Genomic DNA, 14,324 nt, shown 5'->3' on the forward strand with positions numbered 1-14,324 from the left:
TTATGAATATCAGGCACATGCACTGTTTGTGAACTGCTATATTGTCATTAGTATGTTACTCACTTCTGAACAGTTTGTGTTTTTTTGTGGTGACATTAGCACAGTCTGCTCAGGACAACTGGACATATTTCAGTACTGTGTATCCCTACCTACACCCGTGGGTGTGCCTGACTACACAGGTATATGGTACTTTTGGGTAGAGGTGCAGAACTGCGGAGAGCATTATTTATTATCGTGTGCTGTTTATCTTGCTGAACATGCAGAGTTGCTGTGTACCTGTTAGTCTATAAAGGCTAGTAGTCTGTCTCAGTAGCTCCCACCTGTGGACATATCCAGATGGTAGACAGAGGTTAGCCTAGTATCCTTTGACTGTGCACCACATCAGTCTTTTCAGCACCTGAACAATGGCATTGTCACAGGTGGTTGCTAGCAGTACATGGCTACATCCTTTGATATTTCTGTGGTGTACTCCTACATACGGACATGCTTGTGGAATTCATTCTACAGCTATTTGCTGAGTGTGTAACAGCAGACAAGCTGGTATGCCTGTGTGTTTCTGACACTTCCAGGCCTCAGATACTCTCAGGTAAATATTTGAACAGCATCAGGGAAAGGTACATATAAGTGGGATACACCGGTGATATATTTCAGATATTTTGCTGTTGAGACTTTGGGGGATTCGGAGCATATGTATTACTACACCTTTTCTGACGTGCAAGCAGTGTCTACTCTCACTTATTGACATTTTTCATTAAGTGAGACTCCCCACCTTTCTGCCTACTGTTAGTACATTTCATAGGGAGTCAGAGGGGCACAGCTAACATTTGTTTGCAAATCAGGGACATCCCTGTAAATTAGTCACAGTTGGGAGGTCTGGCCTCTGACCTATTCAAATATGCCAGTGTTTATCCTGTTATGATACTGTGTGGGGTTTGTAAGGTGCTACTGTAACATTATTCTCTACTAGCATGGCTGGTTCTCTTTTCACAGTCATGTCATGCAATTCCACAACACTTGCTGGTTAAGGGCCACTGAACAAGATTTGTGTTATGCCATTCCTATTCACCCTTTACATTCACTCATTGTAATGCATGATATAGTTCTTTCAGCTCCACATTATTGTCTATCTGCTGTGGCTTAGTGGTACTTCCTGCAGTCTTGTGAGTCCAAGGTCTGGGGTTTGAGACTAACAGGGATATTTTATTTTGCAGCTGAGCAGTGCAAGGGCCCTGCCATAGAGTGACTAAGGCAATTTTAAGCAGTTGTAAGTGGGTTTGCGCAGGTTTGAGTGGCGCTTAGTGATGCGTAGCTAAGCGCACACATGCGAACACTGGTGCAAACCCGCTAACTACTGCTTAAAAGTGCTTACTCCCGCTAACCCCCAAGCTAATTTCTTTTAAAGAAAAGAAAATGGGGAGATAGGAAAGTGGTGAAAAAGGGGGCACAAAGAGGTACACACAGTAGGTAAACAAGCTCAGGATGTGCAGGACGGGTGTAGGGAAGATTCATAGCTGCCCATTTCTTTAACAGCAACAGCTGTGCTTATGCAATGAATTTGGAGTGAAATTTGAAACCTTCCACCCCTGGGAGAGGGGTGTGGACAACAACGTATGTTGTACTGCCAATTCTAATTATCAGCTTACATGTTTGTCCGATGGACATGTGTGTGAAATGGGCAGCTATGTAATGGGCGTAATTTTTTTGTGGGTGCAGATTGCCCTTTTTTTTTTTCAGGTGAGAGTGGTAAGTGAGGTAGAGGAAGTAGGTATGTCCAGGGAGGTAGGTTGGGAAGGTAAACAGACAAGACAGACAAGACGCATACAGGGGTGGTGTATGACACATGGGGTGGGTGACACAATTGGTGGGGTCGGATGTTTGGAAATCGCAAACACATGAGTCCACAGATGGTAACAGTGGAACTGAGATCCCCAGCCAAGGGCAGTCACCACTGAACCTTCACAGCCCCGAGGGTGGCTGTGCTGGGGGCTGCGTAGGATGGGCAGGCTCACCCCTGAGACACACCACTCTCGCCTCAAGCTGGTGTAGGGGATCAGCGACTGAACGCTGGATCTCCCTATGCACCACAGCCCGGACCCTTTGAAGGGTGACAAGTGGCCCTTCTCCGCTCACACTTGCATGAGGGGGGACAAGTCCCATCCCCTGCAGCGCTTCCACCCGATGGTGGCACAGGACCAACGGAGGAGGGGAGCCCGGGCTGGGCACCGGACCTGCAGGTGCCAGGTGCACTCACCGGCTGAGGAGGGACAGGTGGGTCCACTGGGACCAGCCTTCCCATACGTTCTGTGATTAGGTGTGTTTAATTACAACAACAGCATTCCAGATTAGTTGTAACAGCATGCAATAATATTCCCATTAACTCAACACACCAAGGTACAACAGTTGAACAGCAAGCATAACGCATGCATATATTGAACCACAGTGGTTATTCCAACAGCATGCAGGGATGTTTGGTAGCAACAGGCCACCATGATTGTGGTGTTTAAACAGGGCACATGCATCAACATGAATGCAAATATTTCTAGAACAATAGGACATATGTCCCAACAAATATTTAAGATTACACATACCCATTGAGGTGTGGAATTGCATGGTTTATGCACATACAGTAGGGTTTATAAAAAACCTTGGTTAACATCTTATAATGACCTTTTAGTCTACACTACATTCCTAGTGACTGCAAGTGTATATCCCCTACCTATGTTATTACACTTGCCACCATACATTAAGTTGTTTACTGGGTTTGGCTAGTTGAATATATGCCTAACCTATATCTGACATACTAACTGTCCCGGATGCAGACGTTACTGCTATGTATTTCTTGATTGCATTTATATTCCTTTATCTACATATCTGGGATGTTTTCACATAACATTTTCACTTAGATTTGTACAGAACCCTGCATTTCTTGACACACACTCACATTTCTGAGGAAAAAATAACATGCTACACGTGTGCCAGGTTTACTTATTCATGCCAGCCAGTAACTGCCTGTTGTGGACTGTATATATGTTTCACAGCTACTAGTACTTCCATCACCCACTTTATATGGGACTGCACAACTCAGGGTTGCCAGCACCTTTTCAAACAGTACTGTTTGTATACTGCAAGGGTACAACAACATTTCAGACTCTGTGACACAGACACACTCTGGGTTTTAGACCTTTATTAATGACATTACACACTTTTCCACAGGCTCACTCCTTTATTTGTTTTAACGGTGTATATGGCAGACATGTTCAAGACATATAATACCTTTATTAATAGGTTAGAACAATCTTTTTTCAGGCTCACTCACTTATTTTATATAACAGTGCCTGCAGAGATATTATTCCAGATATATGTTACCTTTCTTAATGGGTTTCTACACTCTTTCTCTGCCTCTCTGATGTTTTTATCTGACAGTACATGCAGAGGACTTATTCAGGCAATTTTATGGCTGTATTATTGGACTACAACACTTTCTTTCATGCTCTCTCCCATATTTTATATAACAATACATGCAGAATAATCACTAACCTGCCTGGTGGCGCAGCCTTAGCAGCCTATCAGCATAGGCTTGCTGATTCATGGCATGGTCACCTGCAGCTGTAAAGTAAATGAAGGGATACTGACACATACCTATCCATTATACATCCTCCATTATCAATTCTTACATACTGCATTCCATGGCTACATACTCAGTTGTGCGGCATCCTGCATCCCACAGGCCTCCTGTATCCATTGGTTCAGGCGGTCCTGCTTTCATCTCTTCAGGTCTGCATGATGGTGACGGACCTGCTCACCATTCCAAGAAATGCCTGTGGCACTGGTGAGGTCACGAGCTAACCTGTTCCAAGCCTCTGCCTTGTACTCCATCCCTTGGAACTGGCCCTGCAGGAGTCTTGACTCGTGATGGTGGACAAGGAGCCAAACCATGTATTTGGACTCCTCGGTGCCCCAACATTGCACTCGAAAGTGTGTTCCCTCTCTGACACCAGACATTCTAACTGCAGATGTGAGCTACAATCAGTTATGGCATGTATTCCCACCTGTGGGGCTTAAATATGCCGCATTTCCCGCACTTTTTTGGTGATTGCCCATTTTGTGAAATTCTCGGCTGACTGCAGACCTGCTTAGTAATGGTTAAACTACCATTCGTACGTATATGAATGTTAATAGTGGCTGTTTACCCTATGTTGTCATGACTTAGTGGTTCTGTAATTTGCTTCTGATGCACAGAGTCCTGGGTTCGAATCTTGTCATTCATTTTATTTTCATACTATCCAGACAGGCTAGGGGGTGTGGCTGCATTTAAGTAACTTTGCTCTACGTTGCTCCTCAGTGTCCTATGGTGCCCTGGTTGGTGCAGCTCGCACGTCCCCGCAAGCACATTGTGCTGGGTAAAGCGCCATTGAACTATGGGCAACTCTATTGCACTAGGTAAAGTGCTATTAAACTGTGGGCACCTCTATTGCACTAGGTAAAGTGCTATTAAACTACGGGCAACTCTATTGCGCTGGGTGAAGCGCTGCTTAACTGCAGGCAATTTTATATCAGGATCCTTTAAATATTTATTTTGTTCACTGATACATCGGCCATTTCTCTGCTTTTTAGTAATGTTTAAACATATTTGTCAGGTATTATTTCATATACTGATTTAAAAAATAAATAAGAAAGGGGAGTGGTGGGATTCGAACCGTGAATGCCTCTCCTTTGTGCAAACGCTCTACCATTACAGTATTGCTATTTGGTGCGATTTGCATAAACATGCTTTCTTATGTTCTTCCATGTGAGAATTGCTAACTCTAGCTAAGCAATGGGCACACCCGCGCACACACATGCAAATATGGGCAGCTATTTTGGGGATTTAAAAAAATATATTTAATGTTTTGTGTTTTAGAGCTGTGATAGGGGTTTACAATATCAGGGAGTTTTGTGTTGGGTGCAGGGACATCTGAGCGGACTCGCTCTTGTGTGTGTGCTTTGTTTAGTTTTAAAACACTTGCAGGGGCATGGACATTTAGACTGCTCTGCAGTCAGACACACCCCCTGCTTTCTTACACAGTCCGTGTAAGACTTACGGTTGAGTCAACGTGCCCTCATGCATATTCATGGCACGCTGATGTCAAACCGTTCAACTGCAGCCTCCGAGAAAGACTTATTAAGTCTTACACGGAGGATTAGTGAATCTGGGGGATAGTTTTTTTTTATTAAAATATTGGAAAAATACTTTACAATTCAGTTGCATACTCATAGAACAAACTTCCATTGCCCGTTCGCTCCACTACCAAAAGTGGCAAATTGAAAAAGCAACTAAAATTCATTTCCAACATGCACTTATCAGGAAATTACCTAACACATTTTTATTCTTCTCTCAATTAACATATCTGCCTGGTATCTACCTAAACTGTCTACATATATTGGTCTATCTGCAGTTAGTACCTATGCCTATGCTATTAAATGCATTTTTGTTGTACTATGCCATGATGTTACTATAAATTTTTTTTATATTAGGCATTGCTACATTCCTTGTAAATAACAATGCTAACCAAATTTCTCAAACATATTGTTACTGCATTCTCAAAATACTGTACTTTTGCCTTGTATATTTTCGTATTGTATATTTCTCTCTGTTTTTGTACAGTTAAGTATCTTACAACTTGAATTTTTAGGTTTTTCTTATTTTTTAATTACCTCCCTGGAGCTTTTCTCCTCGGTTCTCTGCTGAAAAAGGGCTCTCTGGGCCCAGTCGGACTAACCCAGTTAACAAATGCAAAAATAAAACTAAATAAATAAATAACTGAAATTGTACTCTGTGTATACTATTCAACCTCATGAAGCACGTAACAGACAGACAGATCTCTCTCTTTCAGGACCGCTAGTTAATAAATTACAAATAAAAGATATTAATATATCTTCTCAGGTCATCATACCCTTCCATAGTAAATGAATGCCATTTTCTATGGATAATTCATGGGGTGATTATTCATTTTCTAAGCATCTTACTTAAAGATCATTTTCAAACATCTTTCCATGGGTATGTTGGGTCTTTCTGTACAGTTATCAGGAAAGTAATGTATACAGTTGCATGGCACTTTTAGTTTTACTAAGTCTAGTAGAAAAGAAGTATTTATGTTATGCTTTCAGTAAACACTGCAACTGTGTCAAAAACTGAATGTCTGTGCAGCAGTTATTGTGATGAAATGAATCAGTGGAAGATGGGGGTGGGGCTTAAATGTACATGTTTGCACTAGTCAGAAATTCTAGAGAAGTTATATAAAATGCATTTATAACAGTGCTTCATAATCTGAGTCACTTCAGGTTAAATAGTTCTTACCTTATAAAGATTTCCTTGTCCCTGGCACCTTTAAATGAGCCCCTCTCCCACCCCTGAGCTGGTAAGTGTTATGATGCTTTGTATCAGTGCCCCAGCACTGTATCTCCATCTGCGTGTCTTGTCCAAGCTGCATTTGCTACTGAAGTCTGTTGCTTTCCATTGGTGGTTAAAGTACAGTTAAAACAAATCTTCAGTCAGATACCCGGGGTTATTTCTTGATGATTCATTCCTATTTCATTTACATCAGTATGCTGCACATATTTCACACTTCCAGACAGGAAATATTACAACCCTTTGGAAATCAATAGTGATATTGGGGCTTTTAAAAGCCAGTTTTTAATTTATACTCATTTTAACTGGCTAGCTAATACAGAGTGCATGTTCAGTGAAGGATGCACTGTCCAAAAAGGCACTTCTGTTTAAATCCTTTGCACACTATCTTATTTTATTTTTGTTAACTGAGGTAGTACACTAATCTCCATGGATCTTTTTACAGTTTAGCCCAAAAGCACTAGCTGGTTAAATGACTTGTTGAGAGTGACACAGTTAGGCAATGGAGGCAGAGGGATTCAAACCCTGGATCGCAGGAAGTGGACTACTTTAAGTTATTTGTCTGTACTCCTATACTTACAGACTGCACACTTGCACTTCCCTCATTGATGGGACATACACTTTTTTCATTGTATTATCTGCAAAACACTGGCTGCTCTTTCATATAAAATCATTCAATATGCATGTCCCTCCTGTGACACTGCCTTGCATTAACAAATATTCAGCAAATGCACTCAGAGATAGCTAATGTACATTAAGGGGTAGCATTGGGTAAGCATCTGATCCAAGTTAAATCCTGAAATTCCTCATGCTGCCTGACTATATCCTATGGAGACCAAAAGAATGAAAGGATTGTGAAACCATATTGATTTTTGGTTTTATTTTTACTTTTTGTTCATGAGATTGGGTTCAAATAGAAGGCATTCCAGCAGCACATAGTTTATGCTGAAACCAATAGAACTACTCTGGCTCATTTGGCTAGTGCTCTCTCATGTGTGAAGTATTTGTCTTATGACTGGTGATATGTCTCGGCTTTAGTCCTGGACAGCTGCCAATGTTGCTGAAGCTTTAAATCTGTGAGCAAACTCGTTACTGTACTGAACACCTAGAAATGAGTTCATGATGTTATATAATTATTTTAGCTGTAGCTCATTTCAAAATGTGACATAACCCTGAAAATTTTAATTATACAGACAATCCAACCATAATTAGTGTTTTTGCTTTAACAGTTCTTTTTCACCTTGTGTATTATTAACATAACTTCTTTGCTGACTATGAACATTGCTTTCCTGTCATTGCATTTGTAAAAAAGCATGGCCTGGATATTTACTCACAGAAATTCTGTGACTACAGTTAGCTCAGCTACATGTAACACTGTCTTCAATTACCATTATTATTATTATTACTAATGCATAACCTCACTGCTGACTGTTATGACACGTTTGCTATTCCAACTTTTAAGTATACAGGTGTTTACCATTATTTTCTGAGTATAATACTGTAGTCTGACACTAAGCTATTTCTGAAAGTAAAACAGGCTTGACTGAATGAAGCACTGGACTTCGTATATTGTGCATGAAAATTAATTTATAAATATCGACGACATTTTACTGCATCATGGGTCTTATGTTGGGCCCTTTTTATTCATGCATCATACATGGCTATAACCAAAGAACTTGAAAATATTTTTATTCAGATTGATTTGTAATACACCTGACAGTTTCAATTTCCTAGACTTTCTGCTCTGTCTTTAAAACTATGATCTTATTTTCCCCGATGATTTACTGGTCATCCCCCAAAAAGGGGTCCTAATGTATGATGAGAATGTTATGGTGCCCTGAAGAGGTATAGAGAACGCAGGTGAGAGCATCCTATAGCATGATGTCATTCTGTCAGCAGGCTGACACTTTTGCTTCACTATTCTACACTCTTTCTCACACTAACAACAGTACATGCAATGATGTTGGTAGTGTCAGAGCATGCATCCTGTAAGCTGCATTTAAATTTAACCACATCTTTCTTGACATCTTGAACTCCCTAGCTCCCTTAAAGAAAATCAGGTTCAAATTCAACTATGCCCCCTGTCTCACTAGAAGTACTCTCTCCCTCATGGCAAAAAGAGATAAGGCTTGGAAACTCCGGTTAAAATTTAAATCACCCTCACAATTACAAAACAACAGAGAACTTAGGAACCTCACCAGAACAAAACATCCACCACGATAAGAAAAAACTATGACATCCAATCTCAAACTAACCACTACACCAACCCTAGAAGATTTTGGAATACTACTATCCCACTACGCCCAACCCCTTCCCTAACAACACCTCAACAGAGACTGCAACACGTCTTAAGAAATACTTCATAGAGACTATTGCCAGGTTCAATCCTAATAACTCCTCTACTACAGATGCATGTAAGACAAACCACTCTATCCCTCTCATTCAAACTGCCAATGCCAACACTTTCTCATTCAAACCTGTCTCTATTTCCTACATCAGAAAACTACTCCTGAAACTTAAACCCTGCTCTCCCTCTACTGACAACCTTCCTCCTCAGTTCCTTAAAATAGCTGCTGACTCTATTGCTTTTCCTGTCTCTATTTTAATTAATAGATCCATTCAAGAATCCATAGTTCCTGACCTCTGGAAATCTTTCTACACTATACCTCTACACGTGGGTGGTAATTCAACTGAACCTAGCAACTTCAGACCCATTGCTATCCTCTCTCCTCTGTCTAAAATCCTTGAAAAATGTATCCGCTCTCAACTAATTACATATTTTATCCAAGAAAATCTCCTCACTCCTACACAACACAGGTTTTGTCCTAAACATATCACCTCCACTGCCTTATTTCCTTCTCTGAAACTGTTGCTATGGCCAGAGACAACAACAAACTCGTATCTTGCCTGCTCCTTAATCTATCTAAAGCCTTCAACACTGTTTTTCTTTCTCCACTCCTCTCAAAACTGTCCTGTTTTAACCTCTCTTACACTGCCTTCAACTGGTTCTCCAGTGACCTCTCTAATAGACAACAGTCGTTAGATGGCTTAACTCTTGTTCACCTTTCCTCTCTATCCAAACTGGGGTGGCCCAAGGCTCCATCCCTGTCTCTCTGCTTTTCAACATCTTTACCAATAACCTCCATACTTCTTGTGTTCACTCCTCTATTGTCCAATATGCAGATGACTTCACATTGATATCTGTCTCTGAAAACTTGTCAGACCTGTTAACTACTACACAAAACTCCTTTTCTTCTGTCGAAAGATGTCTCAATGACAGTCAGCTCATCCTCAATCCCAATAAAACAAAGCTCCTCCTTTTTCTGTCTAACTCCCTCTCCCTGTGTAAATCTACCTTTTCAATCTCTTCTCTTAACAGCACTATTATAAATGCTGAAATACAAATTAAACTCCTCGGCACCATTATTGATGACCCACTAAAATTTGACCTACATGTCGAACAAAGCATCAAAAAACCCTACCAAAAATTAGGCCTGCTTTACAGAAATAAAAAATACCTTAGCGCAAAATCCAAATGTCCCCTTGCTCGAACTTTCTTATTACTCACCCTAGTCTATGCCTCCCCTATCCTGACTAACCTACAATCTTCCCTTATTCACAAACTCGAATCAACATACAATAAAGTTGCTAGATTTGCTGTAAATCATCCCTACTCCTCCCACTACTGCCTGGCCCTACAGAAACTTCACTGGCATGAACTCACACATCAACTTACTGTCACACAACTCCAAACTGCTCACTTCCTTCTCAATAACCCCATTACCTGCCTATCACTTTCCAAACGTCTGTCCTATTACACCCCAATCATCCTCATTGTAGTTCCAACCAACTCTTACTACTGACCTATAAACCCTGTAAAAATATAGGCAAAAACCTTTATAAATACTCTCTCCCTCATAGCTGGAACAAACTCACATTACATATCAGAGGTACAACTCACGCCAACAACTTTAAAAAGGCACTAAAAGATCACCTGTTAACTCCAAGATCTGTCACTGCAGTCACCCCACTTAACCTCCTGTATACCTCTGTCTGTTCACATTCTACACCCTCAACTTAGGAAGTGTCTTGGCATTACTTCTAATGCTTGTAAATATTAGAACATGCTAGCTTTTTAGCACTGTGACTAAACTGTTTGTATATCTATATGTTTAGCACTCTCACTTTCTTATGTGACAACTATAATTTGTTTTGTATACCAGCATTCTTTTACTTTTTATTGTTGTAGATGTTACTGGGGTTTTTTCTAACTCACCTGGACCTACCTGGTTAACAAATGTGAAATAAATAAATAAATAAATAAATCAACATCTGCACCCTTTACTGTGTACAATGATTCTGTAGTCCAGATATTATTTTTCTCCTTGAAGCGGAATGTCCTGCTTCCCTTGGATGACATTACCAAGCAGTCAGGCCTCTCTTGGAGCCACAGCCAGGCCTCTCTTGGAGCCACAGCCAGGCAGGGGGAAAAGAAAAAAGAAAAAGAAAACAAAAATCCACCAATTTAGTAAGAGATGAAAAATAGTAAGCACTGTTGAATTCTACCTTTCCTAGACATTCTGCTATGAAGGAGTGACAGCAAATTCTCCAGATGGAAACTATCTAATCACCTGAGCAATCTGTTCATGAAAAAAAAAATGCTAAACACTACTTCTGTGAGGGATCAAGTTCATTTACAACCCCCATGTGGATAGATTTGAGGCTATAACCACCTTACTTATGCATACTAAATCTGTGGTTGAAAATGACTTGGGGAAAGTATCAATGCAGAATCAGGGGTGTCTGGCATGACAACTCACCCAAAAATTCAATGAATCAGCCATGGGAAGAAGACAACTGAGCAGGGGAGGCTCTTAATACTGGCTGCTGGACTGCAGTAGCATTTTTTAATTAATTTTTTGGTACTACTGATTATCTTTTTTCTTTTTTAAGCTAATAGAGGAAAAATGGCATAATTAGCCACGGAACTTGATCACAACAGTTACTGCACGTGCATGCAGAACCGAGGTCCGTGGCAGTACAGAGTCACCGAATGTTATTAGGCTAATAAGTGAAAGCAACCCAAATGATGTGTGTGTGTGTGTGTATGTGTGTGTGTGTGTAACTGTGTGTGTGTGTGTGTGTCTGCATGTGTGCGTGTGTGTGTGTGTGTGTGTGTGTGTGTGTGTGTGTGTGTGTGTGTGTGTGTGTGTGTCTGTGTGTGTCTGTGTGTGTGCATGTGTGCGTGTGTACACTGGATTAATGTGCATGTTCTTACAACATGTTTATTTAGCTGACAGCTGGGCTGAAGCAGGAAGCAGCTTATTGTGTGACTTTAGCTGTTTTTGTGTTCTGCCTGTGTGTATGTAATGACATAGCACAAGAGGAAAATTATCTTGATGGCAAGATGGACCAGCATTCCCTCCATTTGGCAGTAGTGATATTTTTTAACTGAAGAAGAACAATTGTTCTTCTAACTTTTATTTTTGTAAACCAACAGCAGTTTCTTACTTTGCTGATGTTTCATGAAGTGAACTAAATACTGAAGCTGTAGATAACAAGGGAGGCCAGCAAAGTATGGTATGAATGATCATTTGATCCTGACTGCTGCTACTTTATCATCTTTAATGAAAACTTTACCTCATCAGTACTGTTCTTTTTTTTGCATGGCATTGCATGATACTTTTCAAAACAAAACAAAACAAAATAAAAAAAATCTTAAAACTAGCACCTTGTAATTTTAAGATATTTTTCTAAAGGCACCATCCGATACCTTTGCGGTAGAGTCATTGTTTCTCTAATTTTTTTGTTCCAGTATTCTGGAAAAAGCAATAATGAGGAACATTTTTTTAACTTAGACTAATTAATTTTAAGAGTTAATAGGATAACACAGGTTTTACATCAACATGTATTTTCTGAATAATATGAAGTGTATGAACTTCTGTAGTACCTCGTTCCCCGATTTCTGATTGCAATCTTTTCCTCAGTAAGATTTTGTTTTTACCAGAAAATTGAAAAATGCACAAGGGACTGACTGTGCAGAAATATGCGGCAGTCATTAGAGTTTCATACTCCTGTTGTTTAGAAAATGCCTGATGAAATAACACTCATTGTTGTATTATCATTTTAAGTGAATTAGAGTTGTCCGGCAGTTAGGGCAGACAATCGAGCACTGAGACTATCTGCTGTTATTGAGCTGCTTCATGAATTTAGCAGTACAGGCCAGCAGTTAGGGCAGACAATCAAGCACTGAGACTATCTGCTGTTATTGAGCTGCTTCATGAATTCAGTAGAGCAGGGCTCATTTCCTTTCACTTCCATTTGTCTGCTGTGTGAGCAAGTTATTTAACCGCACATCTCCTGGCTGGGTTGATCCTGAAAAGGAACATTGTCCAGTGGGCTTAACCAGGTAAGAAATAGATAAAATAAGAATTGTAATCTAATGATAGACACGTGCATTTCAGACTTTACATCCTTCAGGAAATGTTTGTTAATGCAAAGGTTACTATTTTAGCAACTTTTTACATATTTACTCTTTCATTTAATGAAATCTAAAGCAAGTGTCTTAGGTGTGTACAGTCATACGAGTTTCTGCAATTGTTAGCCATATCTGATCAGTGTGTGTGTGTGTTTTGCGCTGAGGACATAGCTATCAAAAATCTCTCTCCCATTTTGCTTCATATTTTCAATATGTTCCTCATAGAATTGGTGGATCTCCGGCCCAATTGTTCTGAATTAGAGTCAGTATTAATGAAAGACATGAGTTTCAGACTTCATATTCTTCAGAAAGTTCTTGTTAATGCCAAATGTGTTATACTCACAGCTTTCTAAGTGTATAAGAGCAATATTTAAAATATGTTCCTGATTTTAGGTATTTGTCTCTGATTCTTCAGCTAAGAAGTTGAGAGGGCAGAGATGGGGTTATAATGGGTTTTACACTATATTAGTGACAGTAGCAAGCTAAGATACTTTTATTTATATACTTATTCAGTAATTCATTCATTTGATCTCAAGCAAGTATCTTAGGTATTGTAGATCAATGTGTGTGTGTGTGTGTATGTACCTTTAAGAAGCTATCCGAGGGCTTGCACAAGTGTATAAGTACTGAGCACATGCGAGCCTGACTGCCATTTTGTAGAACGCTGTTGAGATGTAAGCATGTATGTATGCAAGGTCTGTCTGTTAACTAGTTTGTTCATATTTTATGATGCTGCTATCCATCTTGATGTGTTTCTATGTATTAAAACGTCTAAATGAAATACCCTGCCTGTTTGTCATCTATGTTAGAGAGAGACAAGCGACATGGTATCAGAAGCGGTATATCTAAAGGGCATGAAGTTAGAGGCAGCATGGCAAAAATTACTTAAGGTGTGTGCTTGGAACTGGAGGAATATATAAGAGTGAATCATCCCTAAAATGTGCATACTTCACAAAACAGGTCAGAAACGAATTTCAGGTATTAAAACTTTCTTAGCTAGCACTATTTCTAATTTATAAAATATGAAACAAGGCATACAGAAAGTTTTTAATGATAGTCACATAAACCAATATGTATGATATTGATAAAATATTTGAATTACTATGGAAAATGTTTTAAATAAAGTCCAAATTGCATAAAATTAATAAAATAAAGGGAAACGACCGCATTTTCACAAAGCATGTATTTTCAAATTAAGCAAAGATATCCGAGTTATCTGAAGTGTATAAAGTGTTCGCATGTTTGTGTAGTGTTACAGTAAAGTTATATCACAAAAGTACAGCCATTACAGGGCATATTTTCTAGAATACAGCCATTACAGAGCATATTTTGCAAAGTACAGTATTTCAAAGAGTTTGTTGTACATTTGAATGTTATTACAAGCTCATAGAACAGTTTGTTTGTACATAATTACAAGGGCAATATTTTCAGTGTGTTTGTGTATACTTTGTGGGCATA

Source organism: Protopterus annectens, chromosome 2.part0 (assembly GCF_019279795.1).
Source record: "Protopterus annectens isolate FY-2018-M chromosome 2.part0, PAN1.0, whole genome shotgun sequence".
NCBI classification, from domain to species: Eukaryota; Metazoa; Chordata; order Ceratodontiformes; family Protopteridae; genus Protopterus; species Protopterus annectens.